At 39.5% G+C, this 13,566-nt stretch overlaps 1 protein-coding gene across 1 annotated transcript in view; it reads left to right on the top strand.

Annotated features, from left to right (window-relative positions):
• The first annotated feature begins 305 nt into the window (after positions 1 to 305).
• Positions 306 to 13,566, top strand: part of b3galt1.L (Beta-1,3-galactosyltransferase 1 L homeolog) — a 147,859-nt gene continuing 134,598 nt past the window's right edge. Inside the window, exon 1 of the mRNA XM_018235877.2 lies at positions 306 to 712. The gene's annotated coding sequence lies outside the window, so the exon portion shown is untranslated. The remainder of the gene's footprint in view (positions 713 to 13,566) is intronic.

The following is a 13,566-nucleotide window of genomic DNA, read 5'->3' on the forward strand; positions in this document are numbered from 1 at the left end:
TGCCTCTCCTCCTTCTACTTTGCACTTTTTCACGCTCTCCACAGAAACTTTTCAGCAGCTATACAAAAAGAGTCTCATTAGCACCCTATTTGCACTGTCCTCAGGAATCACTCACTACAAAACCTATGTTACTTTGTTGTCCTTTCTGCCCCACGGAAAGTTCATAGGGTGCATATGTATTATCGCCCCCCTCTTTCACTGAGCTCCACAAGCAACATCAGTGAGCACATTCTCTGCCAATCCCCACCTCCCCCTCTGCTACACACCCCTCTTATCTTTAATCGCCCATCCCAGGGATGATCCAGACAGTTGTTAGTAAAGCAGCGCATCCCTTGTTCATTTTCTCTAGCCCATTATCCGCTCCACATCCAGCAGCCTGACCTCTCCAGCAATACTGCAGCAGGCAGTCAGTGTGGAGCAGGTGGAGCTAGTGACATGCAGGGGCTGTGGCTTCTCTCAGGCTCCGCTTTCCCCCTGCACTGGCTAAGCCTGGCTCTGGGCGGGCAGATGGCTTTAGAGGTTGGGCTTTGGCCGCACTGAAAGCCGCTGCTGCTTGGGAGGCCCCTGTTCATTGCTTCTGTTCTGCCTCTCGCTGCTGCTGCTGCTGCCGCTGCTACTGCTGTCGCAAGCAGCATCACTTTGCCCGTGGATCGCAGGTTTTGCCGACCTCTGCAATGATCGTTCAGGACACAGGATCCCTGCTCCACTGACGGTAGGTACCACTGCTCTGTACTCACTGCCGATGCCCAGCAGCAGATGGGAACCATGTGCCGGGAATAGAGATGCTCGGGGAGGGAGGAAGGATGCAGTTCAGTGCTACTGCTGCTTCTTCATAACATCCACTTGCTGTGTTAGCTGCTTCTATCCTGGGTGCCTTTGCCTTCAATGATGCTGCTGCTTTTGGTGTCATATCCATCATGCAAATGGCAGGTAATATTCCTACAGAGCCCACCATAATATTTCCCCATGCCCAGCATGTGCAGGGGAGACCCGGGCTGCTCACAGAGGGGAAGGCACATTCACTTGGAAAGAAACATTATATAACCTCCCTCCTAACAATGCACAGAAAGTAACTTTACAACAGATACAAACAGACATGCATGACCCCTGAATGATGGCACATATAATATTTATATGCAGCCTGCTGGCCCTTAGCTCCCAGCATTGGAGCTTCTAGGAGTTGTAGTGTGAAGAAAGATCACATGTATTCCAATAACCTGCCCTGACCTGGCCTATTGAGTGTAGTCAGTGGACCAACCCCACGGCACCATCTGCTGGACGAATAAATCACATAGAGCAGATATGCTGTTTTCACTATTTCATGTGATGTTTCCCATTTGAAATTCCCCCCCAAGCCCCCGCTCTGATGAGTTCAGCACTTGAGCATTGTAAACAATGGAACAGATTTGCTTGCAGGGCCTTTCAGTATAATGCAGGATGGATCAATGAGAGTGGATCACATGCACTGCATAGATCTAAGGCATCCCCTGCTGTATACAATGTCCTGTTGTACTCACATAATTGGAAGTTTAGGATACGAATCACTCGTAGCAGTGTTATTGTTGTGTTGTTTGGGTTATCACTATTAGAAATGAACAAGCCTTGCAGTTCCTCATTAACACTCATCAGTTCAGCTCTCCCCCCCCCCAAGTCTGACTCTTTATAGTATTGGACTCCCTACAGCACCTATCAGTATAGAAATTCCATATTCATACTCCTGTATTGATCAGTATTTGTACATTATCAGTGACTATTGCATTGATGGGGGTTCATTGCACTACGAGGGTCTATTCACATTCATTTGTGAGAAAGTTCTAGTATTTTCTTCATATTGACTCTGACTGTACCTTATTTGCTTCTGAAAGTGGACAGAACTTTTTAAGCATCAGTGATATGTGATTGATAGATAAGCACTTGCTGTACATTTGAACCCCGGGTGCCTATTAATCACTGATGCTTAAAGGGATACTGTCATGGGAAAAAAAATTTTTTCAAAATGAATCAGTTAATAGTGCTGCTCCAGCAGAATTCTGCACTGAAATCCATTTCTCAAAAGAGCAAACAGATTTTTTTATATTCAATTTTGAAATCTGACATGGGGCTAGACATTTTGGCAATTTCCCAGCTGCCCCTGGTCATGTGACTTGTGCCTTCACTTTAGGAGAGAAATGCTTTCTGGCAGGCTGCTGTTTTTCCTTCTCAATGTAACTGAATGTGTCTCAGTGGGACATGGGTTTTTACTATTGAGTGCTGTTCTCAGATCTACCAGGCAGCTGTTATCTTGTGTTAGGGAGCTGTTATCTGGTTACCTTCCCATTGTTCATTTGTTTAGCTGCTGGAGGGGAATAGGGAGGGGGGTGATATCACTCCAACTTGCAGTACAGCAGTAAAGAGTGATTGAAGTTTATCAGAGAACAAGTCACATGACTTGGGGCAGCTGGGAAATTGACAAAATGTCTAGCCCCATGTCAGATTTCAAAATTGAATATAAAAAAATCTGTTTGCTCTTTTGAGAAATAGATTTCAGTGCAGAATTCTGCTGGAGCAGCACTATTAACTGATTCATTTTGAAAAAAAATGTTTTCCCATGACAGTATCCCTTTAAAGGTAGATATAAGGGACTATGTCTGTTGTGCAAAGAATACGATCCCGACTACAATGCTGAATTTAATATCACATGTGTATCTATTGAACTGTTTTTATTGTCACAAAGTTCATCCGAGTAATTATTATGTTGCCAAGTCAGACTTAATATTATTCTCTATATGAATCCAACATCAATGAATGAACTTATAGAATGAGTTGGAGACGTCTGTTATTCGGAGTACTTACTGGTCTTTTCTTTTCGGTAATGTGGATAAAGACAGTGTCATGGCTGGGGTTTATACAAGGTAACATATCCTAGCAGATGTAATGCTGAACTGTTATACAGAGAACAGGATTACTTGTCAATAGGAAGCAGATATCTGCACAAAGCCAATGAATGGCAAGACTTTTGAATTCATAGAGTCACACATTAGTCATTGTTAGATGTGAAAACAGATCTTGCCTTATAGTAAATACAGGTCAGTTCAATTTTCATGTTGCATTCAGAGTGCTCTGTATTTTGCTGTTATTCGGGAGATTACATTGTGTCCATGCAGTGATTCAAAGACTCTTTGCATGTAGTAAATGTAATACTTTATTATATCTACTTCCAGACTGGTTGGGGATATATAGGCTGGGTTTGATTAAGGGCAGAAAGGGCAGTCACTCTGGGTGCCCTTTAGAGAGGAAGTGTTGATAAAGCACAAAGGGCTTAATATGTTCTTTAATAACTGTTCATATATACACCAGGGATTCACTGTCAATCTCAGACTCTCTCTCGTTAGCCTTGATTATATACAATTTGTTATTAGAGGCTGGTTTATGATTAGAGGATAGAGGTTGTGACCCACTGTACTGTATATGTACGCATGCTAAAATGCAGCAGTGTTATAACACTAAGTTGTGTATTTTATGTACTAAGTATTCTGTTGTACTCGTACCAAAAACAGACACAATTCTGTTGAGTGTTACAGTACCATAGGGTGCCATGGTGTATATTCACTGGATGAAATATCATATATGCAAAGAATGCTGTTTTAAAATTATGTACATATAATATGTACATAAAGGAGAAGTTCACCTTGAAATCAACTTTTAAGACAGTGTAGATAGTGGCATTGGTAATGGGTCTTTATTTTCGTTACTATAAACTGCTATCTTGTTGCTAGGGTCCCACCTACTTTAGCGATCAGGCAGTAGGAAAATGAATAGGGGAGGACCAATAACTGAGCACAACATAGGCATAAAAGAAAGGCAAATATATTATTTTAAAAATAAGCATATATTGTATATATTGTAGTGTATTTGTATACTGGAATTAGCAGGTACGACTGTTCTAACAAAAAATTAATTTATTTTAATTTGGAGCTTGAGTTGTTGCTGAAAATGTATAAAACACAGTATATTGTGACTGTCCGACTGTAAAAGCACTAAAGACCAGAAGGTTTTTGTTCTGAAGATCATATTGTGTGTTGGTTGCAAGTGCACTTTAGACTCAGCAACAACTGTGTTTAAATACTCGTGTATAATAGTGTTGTTCTCAGAGGTCACACAGGAATTTGCCTCTAGTCTTAGACAGATTTTTGTCAGAGACTATGATATGAAGCCAGGACCAGGTCAGCTTATAGTGAACATGTTTGTACATGGCGATCACCATCAGTCAGGCCCGGAACGGCAATCTGTGGGTTCTGGCAAATGCCAGAGGGGCTGCTGTAAGGTCCCATAGACAGTCAGTATTTAGTGGGGCTGGAGGAGGACTATTTGGGCCTCTGTGTACTTGAATGCCAGGGCCTATTTTGACTCCAGCCCCGATGTCGCTGCTGTTCATTTGCCCCACTTGTACAGGGGAAGGGCTCAGATTAAGGGAGGGCAGTGGTTGCAGTCAGGGAATGTTTAGAATGGGGTGTGGGGTTCTTTCCTTTTTAAAGATATGGCCAAGATAAGTGCCCCCAATAAAGGTTTCTCCAGTGAGGCTCCTGCTTACAAGACTGACAAGAAATAGCAAGCTGGGTATACAAACAACAGGCAGGATTCCCACTGGAGGAGCCCTTTCCATTAAGTGGGCCACTTGTCTAAAGAGGCGGGGAAAGGTTTTATTCAAATGTGAATCCAACCCTGATTTCACTGAACTATAGTTCTCACAGTGCTGCCCAATTGGAGGCCTACAGGCCATGTATGGCCTTTTTAAGTTATTTTTACATCCCCTCCATCTGACTATGAACTCCATAAACTGCTGGGTACAACATGTTTAAATCAATATTATCCAGCCCATAAACATGAGACAGTTGGCTCAATGCATTGATAGAGTTGGAGAGCACTGTGTTAGAGTATGCTGGCAGTTGAAAGGCAAAACAACATGGTTGTGAAAAGTTTATGTAACCTTCAAAAATGTGCACATGGGGCTTGACGTGCCTTAGGCTAGGGCCACACGGGAAGATTCAGGGAGATTGGTCGCCTGGTGACTAATCGCCGCGTCTTTGAGGCGACTAATCTCCCTGAATGGTTTGCTGGTATCTCGCACCCGCTAGCGCTAAAGTTGCCTGCGCCTATTCACACGCGGCGATACTTTTTTCAAAGTCGATCGAGGCAATTCCGATCGAGGCGACTTTGAAAAACTAGGCCGCCTGTGAATAGGTGCAGGCGACTTTAGTGCTAGCGGGTGCAAGATACCAGCAAGCCATTCAGGGAGATTAGACGCGGCGATTAGTCGCCAGGCGACTAATCTCCCTGAAATCTTCCCGTGTGGCCTAGCCCTTAGTGTTGAAAGTCACTGAAAGATATACACATTTATTAATTTGTTATTGTACTGTGATATGCATTTGCTGTGTGTCGCATATACAATGTCTCTGTGTGTATCTTTAGTTTTATTTTAGGCAATAGACTCAATGTGTGTGTGTGTATAGGCCATATGCTAATTTACTTTTAGATCTGTTTAGATGTCATTCTTTTCTAATGAGAGTCTCTCATTAGGATTTAGGGATTTGGGAGAAATCAAGGTTTAGCATGAATAAACTACGGGTCAGGTTCTCGAATTACAGACTGAGGACCTGTGGCTTACATATATACAAACTGCAACTTGAACTTGTGTGGAATGGCCATGCAGTGGCCATGTATGCATTATTCCTTGTCTAGTAAGCCATAGCAAACAGCAGGCAATTTGCTTTTCCTGGTCTAATTTTTTTAGAATGATGAAGCAAGCATTTTTGTGCTTGCTATGTGGATCTGAATGTGAACAAACTTTGCCCATGTTACTTCATATTATCAAAGGAGATGGTGACCCAATAAGTGAAGAAGGAGATCTATTCTAGTGAGAAATAAGCAACTTTACTGAACAATTAATAGTTGCATCTTGCATTGGTAATAGAGAAGTAGGCATAATTACCATGAGATTAATAACTGCGTGGATAGTTTTGACTCCATGAGTAGGGTAAAAGTTCTGAGAAAAAGTTCATAAGTAGAGCAGAAGTGCTAATTAAAGAGACAATAATAGTTGCGTGGATGGTTCTGAATCCCAGAGTAGGTAAAGAATACTATATTATTTAGCGTTAAAATAACTGTACATTCCATGGATAGTCCCAACTCAAAAGTTAGAGTAGGAGTACTATTTTAATGAGAAATGAATATTTACATGTTGACTCCATATGTAAGGATGTCATTCAGTTTTGCTGAGAGACTAATAATGGATGGTTCTGACTTCATGACTAGGGGCAACAAAGCACAGTTTTACAGAGAGATTAATAGTTACATGGATGGTTCTGACCCCATGAGAATGAATGAAGTACCATTTGAGAGATAAATAGCAGCAAATACCAAGCTAGCACAATAATAACACCGTGAGCAATAAGAAACTATTATTTTTCTGGGTTTCTGACAAAATCAAGCAGCATTTGCTGCAATGTAATATTCGCTTTTAGCCAATCTGGCCAGATACACAAGGAGATTCCAATCATTTACAAAACTCAATGCTGTTATGCTAAATTGTGCCAAGTTCTATCCTATATGTGAATCTATTAATGCTAACTCGAGAAGAGGATGCAAAGAGTAGTAGCTCCACAAAAGCTAAAGAGTGTTCAAGATCCATTGTACACAGATATTTGGGCATCATTTTAATAACAAAATAAGATCCCTAATCATATTGGGGAATACTTCTGATCTACAGGTATGTGGTTTTCATACAATCTGGCCCAAAAGAAAATGTCTACACAATAGTTCCAAAAGTCATTGGTTGTGGTTACTTTGAGAAAGGCTTATCAGACACCAATTCATCATTGATTATGATTGGTATTTTTTCTTTATGATACAGTAGGAGTGCTGTCTCAGGCATTTCAATTGCATCAAGACTTTGTTACTCTAGTACTCTACTAGCTACTGTACATATTTTAAACATAGTTTGAGGTTATTCAAGAATGAAATTTAGGTTTGCAGCATTCAGTACTTCGATACATTTCATTTTGGGCCATTGCGTGTTTTTTATTTTTTCATTGCAAAATTCATAATATGTTTTACACTCATAGTCGCCTCCTGATTTTTCACAGTTGGTAAACTCCATCAGGCTGAAGGTGGAATTAGGTATCTCTGAGCAAACACTTCTAATAATAGTGCGCTACTTCACATTACTTTGGAATAAATCCAGCATCTGACAATAGTGAAGACAGACAGAAATGACTCAGAGAGAGAGTGTGATAGAGAGAGAGACAGAGAGTGAGATGCAGCCACGTTATTTAAAAGTTGTCCTTAGTATTTTATCGAAATGTATCATTTCCATTCCTTATGTTATATTTGTGGCATCATAATTAGTGCATGGTTGTCAGTGGTCTGGCGAAGCGGTCACACAGTTAAAAAAAACCTTATGATTTCAAGTGTTATTCATATTTAATTGGTTGATTGTCCATTATACTTTAATGAGTGATAGGGATCTTCTCAAGGACAGTACAGTGGTTCAGACATTGCTAAATTGCAACACTGGGATACTAGGTTCAGTTCCAGCCAAGAAACATTAGGGAAGAGTAATAAATATTTAGGTTGGCTTAGCCGATGGTAAGCCTTCTTTATGTAGCCTATCCTGTAGGACACTACCTCAGAGAATCTTGTATGCTGTCCCCATGTCTCCATCTGTTTCATTAATCTCTCCAAAAACATAAAGGAAGTTTAAGGGGTCCTTGATGTATCTGAGCCTTGTGTGTGAATGTTGTATGGACTGTTGATTATAAGCTCCACTGGGACAGTGACTTAAAGTGCAGCTATATATAAAGGATAGTAATAAATGGTTTATAGCAGTGATTCCCAAATTGTGGGGCTTAGGGTAATAAAGCCAAATTAGCATGATGTGCAGTTGGCGCTTATTTGTTGACTTAGAAAATATTGTAACTCTGGAAATATTTCTATTTATTCTGTACATTGTTTTAGGTAAGGAGAGCCCAGAGCAAATCTTGGACCACAAATGATGGTGTCATCCCAAAAATTATATAAACTACTGGTTTATAGAGATAGTGGAGGGGAAAAAGTGATGGTGGAATAGAAACAAAAGAGAAAGTTGTATATCTAGTTGTACAGTATATCTAGTTTATCTAGTATATGCCCTTGCTAATGAAATCATGTTAATCATTTTATCTTTATTGCTGGTTATTAAATGGTATATCCATTTGATATTTACTAAGGAGCTCACCAGCCAATTATGTTTCCCTCTTCATTGTGTTGAATAGTTGTCTAACTTGCTATGGACAATTCTGAGCTCATTCCTGATTGGTTATGGGATACTGCACTGCTGCAAATTGGTCTATTATTTATAAATAAACCCCTGGAAGTTTCCCAGCAACATGAGTTTGATCAGGGGATCCAGAATGAACAAGGGAATGGTCTTTGTAGATAAGTCACAGATAACCAACCTCCCACACAATTCCAGCTTGACGTTCACTCCCATTGACCTAAATGGTAATTGCCGGTAGCCTGAGAGTACAATTATTAATCAGTAACGAGTGATGATCGCTTAATCTGCAAATACATTGGCAGAGTCCAGGTCATTACCATATAGGTCAATGGAGAGGCAATAGAGAATAGTTTGCTGCCTGCTGAGCTGGAAATGGCATTAGTGGCAAAATGATATTGCCCCATGTGTCATTGCCTTTGTAGTATGTAGAAAAGCTTCTGGTTATTTTAGAAAGAAGGGAATTTGTTCTTATACTTACATTATTTCCTTTTTTTTGCTCCTGTATAGCACAAGTCTCTGCATTTTTAATAAACACATTCACTTGCATTAATTACTCAAAAAGGCACTTTATTAGTGTTGTTCCATTATTTAAATCCCTCTGAATGTTTTGGCAGTTATTTCTCTTTTGAGGGTTTAAGGCTGAATAATACTTTGTGAGGTCATCATTTAATTAAAATTTCCATGTTGGTTTCCTCTGCTCTATAATAACTTGATGAAATGTTTTGAAGTGCATTATTATCATCCTTTATTAATCAAGCGCCAATCATTTTCCATTAGGCTGAAATGCCAGTAATATGCAAAATACAGTCAGGTGCTAAAGTTAAGCAGAAGTCTGTGTTCAAAAGAATGAACTCTAGATGGGCAATTTATCAATTGTTGGTAAATCCGACCAAGATGCAACAAAAGTTATGGTTTTAATGATTTACCTAGAAAAAAATGATTGTACAAATACTTGCATATGACTTTCATCATGGAGCAAGGATTTGGACCTCATATCAGTGCCATGCCATAGAGCAGAAGGGAGTTTGATGGCTCAGTGCAGGAAAACACATTTGATTTCTGACAAAAGAATACATGATAATGAACAATTATAAAACTTTCCAGATATTCAGGAATTTTTGGATAACTTATAAGATGGATCTAACTGCTTGGAATCCTTCTGGCTTCCCTAATTTGATATATAACAATCTCCGACATTGTTCATGGACATGTCTAAAATGTAAGCTCTATACTGAACTCTTCCATCTTGAGCAAATTAAGACACCTATAAAGCGTTAAGTTAATGCTGCTCACATTTCTAATAAGGTGTCACTTTAACACTTTCTTTTTCATTTAACTTTCACTTCAGTTTTATCTTTACACCTTAGATTACACTCTTTTTTCTTCCTTAGATCTTTAAGATGTGATATTGCAGTGTTCTATGACCTGCCAAACTGCCAAACCCACACGTTTGAATAAGTGTGAATAATGACTTTATAGAGCATTCCGACACTGGATGATATGTAGAAGAGATTTCATATCCCTACTGTAAATCATAATGGTATGAGAAGTCCTCAGTGAGTTCAGTGATACTGGCACAGTTACTATATGTTTAACCACAGATCTACTCTACCAAGTAGATCAAGTGTGGGGTAGTTCCTCAGGTGGTACTCACCTAGTGGGTAGGGGGTATTTTGTGTGTAATCCCATAGTGCATCCTTGAGGTAGTTTTGGGCAAATTGAGTGCCTGGCTTTGACTGGATATGACTGGGCAGCAATTTATGATTTTCAGATTTTAGTAGGTGTTTGTGATACTAATTAGTGTGGCCAAAGGTTAGCAGCAGCAGTATTAGGGTGCCCAGTATGGTATCTCTAAAGTGTTTATTAATGCAGAGAGAAAGCAGACATGCCAGCACAGAGTATGAGCACCTTTAATCCATAATCCATAATAGGGATAGCTTTATAAATCCAGTTAAACAGAAAAGGTAACATGGCTTATAATACTTTTTGCTTATCTTTTCGGGGCAGCAAATCCCCTGTGGCTCCTACAGATTTATATCTGGCTTGGATGCCTATTTACCTTTTCAAGAAAATGTTTCCCAACTTCCTTGAGCTCTGTCTAGAAATCAGTCTTTAACTGATACATCATCCCGCTTTAAATCATTAAGGTGTTTTATTGTGCATTTAGGGACTCTTACAGTTAAAGAGTTTGGGAAGAATTTATATATGAATCAATAGTTCTCAGATGGGTGTAATCACATTGTAATAACACGGAGAACATTGCTGAGAATTGGCTACGCCAGGGTTGCTCGGGAAACCTTGAGATGTGACAGTTGAAATATGAGAAAACCGAAGAGTCAGGCAATTGTTGCACAAACACATAAGGGACAGTGAATTAGAAATTAGATTGAATCTTGCTGAAAATGGTAACTCTTTTCATGCCAGTTTGGCAACAAGGATGACACTACTTCATGTATTATTACATCATATTCATGAAATTGAAAATCTAACACCAGGTGCATATCCAATTCAGGACTTGATTGAGAAGGTGCTAATCTGTGTGCCGTTGGCCTCAAGGTGCCTTTGAGTTTTGTTTTGCATGGGGGAGTACAGGTCCTCAGAGTGATAGTTTCATGATAGTTTCACTCCTCAATTCAACATAACAGACACCACTTTTATTCTATGTGCTGTTCCAGCGGACCCTTCCCTAGCCTTACAGTGATTCACTTCATTTATAGGAACTTTCTCTGAGTGAGTAGATTTGGTACACTGGCATAGCAAATGTGAGCAGCTTTAGCTTAATTAAGGACAACCCCATATTTACCAATACTATAGAGTGAGCCAACTGTAGATGATGAAAATTGTTGCAAACCAATGAGTGGTACTGCCTGCCAGAAATGTTAAATCCTTTGATGTAGCTCCATATGAAGAAGGATCTTTGGAATGAAGGATCAAGTCTAAGATGTTCAGTCTGAGATGTTTTTTACCTAGGAATCAGGATTAAAATGAGGCCCTACCCATTCCAGAAGATTCTTTCCCTGGATGCACCCAAGGATTTATCTAGATGACTGTGGGTACTAATACTGCAGTCACTACCAGTTTATTTCACCACTTCATCCATCCTCTCTGTCCTTATGCAAGTAGGAATGAGCACTCACTCTTACAGACTGCAGTACACTTATCCTGACCCTGTCCCCATTAGAATCCAGAGTCCAGCTTTAGCTCAGCCCTATAGTTATGCCCATGGTACTATATATCACTGCTTTGCCTCTTTGTTGTGCCTAAATTCACCGAAAATATCCTAAAATTCACAAAATACAGGAAATAGTTGTGGTGTTTATCCAAATGGCCTGTAGATGTCACTGTGCTCAAGACATACTTCCTGGACAGCTTAAAAATGAAAGTTACTGTTGTGTAATGCCTGCATGAGCCGACTAATAAAGCACTGTTATACTCTACTCATCCTCGGCTACCCAAAACATAACAATAATCATAATATTTTGGGTTGTGCTTGGTCACTATGCAACTGCTTGAATGGTATAAGAGACCAGAGCAAAAGGGTTAATTCTTACCTTATTATTCCTCTCATTCAAATGCAGGTGAATTATGGCAAAGCTACCCAAAACAGCTTAGTTATCCAGTTCCTTAAATCCAATTCTAATTCAATTAAACAAGTCAACCTAATGAATGATGCAGCGGTAGAGCAGTATTTCCAGAATCAATGGCGCTCTGCTCCTGACTATATCTAATTGCTCTGTGTACATCCCCAAGGGTAAATTTAGGGCTTGTACATAAAGCAAAGGTACCCAACTTTTTTATTTACAGGTGTCTCTGCTATTACTGCTGTCTGATCTGCACTTTTTAGTGAATATATCAAGCCCAATTGTACTCTCGAAAATAAAAGATGTGATTTTATTCGACTCACCAGGGAAGGGTAATGCTATTTGTCTCATGGGAAAATGCCCCTATGTTTTAATAAATATTGACTTGGGTCCTTATCAGTCATAAAACCAGGGCTGAGGGACAAGAACCCTGAAACCCAACTCTATAATATTGTGCAGAACAGATCACTTCCTTTTCCTGAGTCATAAGATTGTAAATTGCATACTGGAATATTTGCAGATGGATGTAATACACTGTAGCTGGCAGTGAGTGCTTTGCATTCAGATTATCAGTAGAATGATTTATAATGCTTTGTAACTGAGGAGGAGCTGGCTCAGTGGTTAAGTGCTCTGGATAGTGTTTAAATGCCACTGTCAGCTGCCTTGGAACTTGGACAAGTCAGTTAATCTCCTAGTGGCCCAGCATACTTAGGGTGTACAAAGACTGCCCTGACTGCTGTAAAATGCATTGGGTCCCGTGGAAGAGCATTAATTATACACAGATATATTAACTAGTTCTATGTCATCAGGGTGACAGTTCAGTGAGACAAACCTTTGTTAAATAATCCTTGCTGAAGGGTTCATAGTGCCACAACTGGTATATGTATGACTACTACAGCTGTTTTTATATACTGTAGGTCCTGCCTGCATCAATTTAAGGGGGTAAAGTAATAAAAGTATGCTCACATGTAAAAACCCATAGCAGCAATCAGTTTGCTTTCAAACACATAACCAGTAAATGCTACCTGTTGATTGGTTGCTTTGGATTACTAGACCTGTAGCACACACTGCACCTTTTATTACATTACCCTTTAAGATGCACAATGCACTGCTCTATTTATCTTGAATATTGGTTTTATTTTTTCATACAAATGAACTGTCTGTAGTTTCATATGCGTTAAAGGGACACTGAATAGAAATGTAAAGGTTATTACTTAAAGGGAACATAAGCCTTCCTTGGCAGGACTATAAATCCCCGAATTCTCCAGCATTTTTTAAAAGATGGACACTGCACAGTATACAGCATTTTCCACATGGTTCTTTAACAAATGCCAGGCAAAAGCATTGTACTAATGGAAGTAAAGTAATGTTCTTAATGTCTGGCTAAGCAGGAGATAATGGGTAGTTCAACCTTTTATTTAACCTTTAGTATAGAATATCTTATTCTTAGCAACTTTTCAATTGGTCTTCATTTTGTATTTGCTTTGCTTTTTTTGGAATTATTTGCCTTCTTCTAACTCTTTCCAGCTTTCAAATAGGGATCACTGACCCTGCTAGCCAAATAACTATTGCCCTTTGAGGCTAAAATTGTATTACTATTGTTACTTTGTATGACTTATCTTTCTTTTAAGGTCTCTCCTATTTCCCATTCAAACCACTGACTAGTTGCTAGGGTAAATAAATTGGACATTA

This window comes from Xenopus laevis, chromosome 9_10L, assembly GCF_017654675.1.
Source record: "Xenopus laevis strain J_2021 chromosome 9_10L, Xenopus_laevis_v10.1, whole genome shotgun sequence".
Lineage (NCBI taxonomy): Eukaryota > Metazoa > Chordata > Amphibia > Anura > Pipidae > Xenopus > Xenopus laevis.